Source organism: Cetorhinus maximus, unplaced genomic scaffold, assembly GCF_964194155.1.
Source record: "Cetorhinus maximus unplaced genomic scaffold, sCetMax3.hap1.1 HAP1_SCAFFOLD_3936, whole genome shotgun sequence".
Taxonomy (NCBI): Eukaryota; Metazoa; Chordata; class Chondrichthyes; order Lamniformes; family Cetorhinidae; genus Cetorhinus; species Cetorhinus maximus.
Genome location: NW_027599841.1, coordinates 17501 through 21282, shown reverse-complemented (window position 1 = coordinate 21282; position 3782 = coordinate 17501).

The window sequence follows — 3782 nt, the reverse complement described above, 5'->3', positions numbered from 1 at the left end:
CACCTAGGCCCCGCAAACGCTTCCAAATCCGACCCCATCCCGGACCGGTTCTTTTTTAAAAAAGGCTCCCAGGATTCCGGATTTTTTCCTGCCGCACTCGGGACCACCCGACGGACACGAAACCGGGAACCTTTCCCCGGTCCGACCCTCCTCGGCCCGGCCAGCCGACGCCGAAGCGGCCGACTGGTTAATGATTTCACCCTGCTCCGACGTGACGCGTTTTCCAACCGCGCATGCGCGGCTCTGCCACCCGAACCGCCCCCTCACGTGGGGGCTCTGGGTCCGCCCCCCGGCAGCCATTTCCTCCTGCCGGTCCGTTATTTTACGCCGTTTTTCGCCCTCCAGCCCTGCCGGAATGCTGCCTGCTCGCTGGTTAACCATTTCGCTCCCTGCACTTCGGCTTCTGCCCTGCTGGGGAAGCCCGCTGCTGCCTCTAACCGTACTCACGGGCGGGCGGCTCTCCTGCGCGGCCTCCGGCCACGCCCCCTCACCTGGTTTGCTGGGAACCCGCCCCCGGCAGCCTGTTACTCGTGCCGGTTCGGTCTTATCGGCCCTTTTTGCACCTTCCCTGCCTGCTGGCATGCTTCGGCTCACCGGTCAACCGGTTCCCGTTCTCCACTTAGACTTTTGAGCTGCGGGGCTGGTCTGCCGCGAACTGCACCCGTATTACGGGGCGGGCGGCTCTACTGCCCGTACGGCTGCCCTGCCTGTTAACTGGTTAACCGTTTCCCCGTCCACTACTTCGTCCCTGGACCTGCCGGTGTGTTCTGCAGCTAACTGCACCCGTATTACGGGGCGGGACGCTCCGCTTACCGGCCGGCTGCCATGCCTGCTTAACTGGTCAACCATTTACTCACATATACTTAGCCCCTGGAGCTGCTGGGCTGGTCGGCGACCTAACTGCACCCTTGTTGCCGGGAGGTCGGCACTAATTGCCGGCCGGCCGGCTGCCCTGCCTGCTAACTGGTAAACCCTTTACCCACATGTACTTAGCCCCTGGATACTGATGGGCTGTTCTGCACCTAACTGCACCCTGATTAGCGGGCGGGCGGCTTTAATTGCCGGCCGGCTGCTCTGCCTGCTAACTGGTTAACCATTGACCCACATGTACTTAGCCCCTGGAAACAGAGGGGCTGTTCTGCACCTAACTGCACCCTTATTAGCGGGGCGGACAGGCGGCCGGCTCTAATTACCGGCCGGCCGGCTGCCCTGCCTGCTAACTGGTTAACCATTTACCCACATGTACTTAGCCCCTGGAAACTGATGGGCTGTTCTGCACCTAACTGCACCCTTATTAGCGGGCGGACAGGCGGCCGGCTCTAATTACCGGCCGGCCGGCTGCCCTGCCTGCTAACTGGTTCACCATTTACCCACATGTCCTTAGCCCCTGGAAGCTGATGGGCTGTTCTGCACCTAACTGCACCCTTATTAGCGGGCGGGCGGCTGTAATTACCGGCCGGCTGCCCTGCCTGCTAACTGGTTAACCATTTACCCACATGTACTTAGCCCCTGGAAACTGATGGGCTGTCCTGCACCTAACTGCACCCTTATTAGCGGGCGGACAGGCGGCCGGCTCTAATTACCGGCCGGCCGGCTGCCCTGCCTTGCTAGCTGGTTAACCATTTACCCACATGTACTTAGCCCCTGGAAACTGATGGGCTGTTCTGCACCTAACTGCACCCTTATTAGTGGGCGGACAGGCGGCCGGCTCTAATTACCGGCCGGCCGGCTGCCCTGCCTGCTAACTGGTTAACCATTTACCCACATGTACTTAGCCCCTGGAAACTGATGGGCTGTCCTGCACCTAACTGCACCCTGATTAGCGGGCGGGCGGCTCTAATTGCCGGCCGGCTGCTCTGCCTGCTAACTGGTTCACCATTGACCCACATGTACTTAGCCCCTGGAAACTGATGGGCTGTCCTGCACCTAACTGCACCCTTATTAGCGGGCGGACAGGCGGCCGGCTGTAATTCCCGGCCGGCTGCGCTGCCTGCTAACTGGTTAACCATTTACCCACATGTACTTAGCCCCTGGAAACTGATGGGCTGTTCTGCAACTCACTGCACCCTTACTGGCGGGCGGACAGGCGGCCGGCTCTAATTACCGGCCGGCCAGCTGCCCTGCCTTGCTAACTGGTTAACCATTTACCCACATGTACTTAGCCCCTGGAAACTGATGGGCTGTTCTGCACCTAACTGCACCCTTATTAGCGGGCGGGCGGCTGTAATTACCGGCCGGCTGCCCTGCCTGCTAACTGGTTAACCTTTTACCCACATGTACTTAGCCCCTGGAAACTGATGGGCTGTTCTGCACCTAACTGCACCCTTACTAGCGGGCGGACAGGCGGCCGGCTCTAATTACCGGCCGGCCGGCTGCCCTGCCTTGCTAACTGGTTAACCATTTACCCACATGTACTTAGCCCCTGGAAACTGATGGGCTGTCCTGCACCTAACTGCACCCTTACTAGCGGGCGGGCGGCTGTAATTAGCGGCCGGCTGCCCTGCCTGCTAACTGGTTCATCATTTACCCACATGTACTTAGCCCCTGGAGCTGCTGGGCTGGTCGGCACCTAACTGCAGCCCTATGGCCGGGAGGTCGGCTCTAATTACCGGCCGGCTGCCCTGCCTGCTAACTGGTTAATCATTTACCCACATGTACTTAGCCCCTGGAGCTGCTGGGCTGGTCGGCACCTAACTGCACCCGTAATGGCCGGGAGGTCGGCTCTAATTACCGGCCGGCTGCCCTGCCTGCTAACTGGTTAACCATTTACCCACATGTACTTAGCCCCTGGAGCTGATGGGCTGTTCTGCACCGAACTGCACCCTGATTAGCGGGCGGGCGGCTCTAATTGCCGGCCGGCTGCCCTGCCTGCTAACTGGTTAACCATTTACCCGCATGTACTTAGCCCCTGGAGCTGCTGGGCTGGCCGGCACCTAACTGCACCCTTATCACCGGGCGGGCGGCTCTAATTACCGGCCGGCCGGCTGCCCTGCCTGCTAACTGGTTCACCATTTACCCACATGTACATAGCCCCTGGAGCTGCTGGGCTGGCCGGCACCTAACTGCACCCTTATCACCGGGCGGGCGGCTCTAATTACCGGCCGGCCGGCTGCCCTGCCTGCTAACTGGTTAACCATTTACCCACATGTACTTAGCCCCTGGAAAATGATGGGCTGTTCTGCACCTATCTGCACCCTGATTAGCGGGCGGGCGGCTCTAATTGCCGGCCGGCTGCTCTGCCTGCTGACTGGTTAACCATTTACCCACATGTCCTTAGCCCCTGGAAGCTGATGGGCTGTTCTGCACCTAACTGCACCCTGATTAGCGGGCGGCGGCTGTAATTGCCGGCCGGCTGCATTGCCTGCTAACTGGTTAACCATTGACCCACATGTACTTAGCCCCTGGAAACAGAGGGGCTGTTCTGCACCTAACTGCACCCTTATTAGCGGGCGGACAGGCGGACGGCTCTAATTACCGGCCGGCCGGCTGCCCTGCCTGCTAACTGGTTAACCATTTACCCACATGTACTTAGCCCCTTGAAACTGATGGGCTGTTCTGCACCATACTGCACCCTTATTAGCGGGCGGACAGGCGGCCGGCTCTAATTACCGGCCGGCCGGCTGCCCTGCCTGCTAACTGGTTCACCATTTACCCACATGTCCTTAGCCCCTGGAAGCTGATGGGCTGTTCTGCACCAAACTGCACCCTTATTAGCGGGCGGGCGGGCGGCTCTAATTACCGGCCGGCTGCTCTGCCTGCTAACTGGTTAACCATTGACCCAC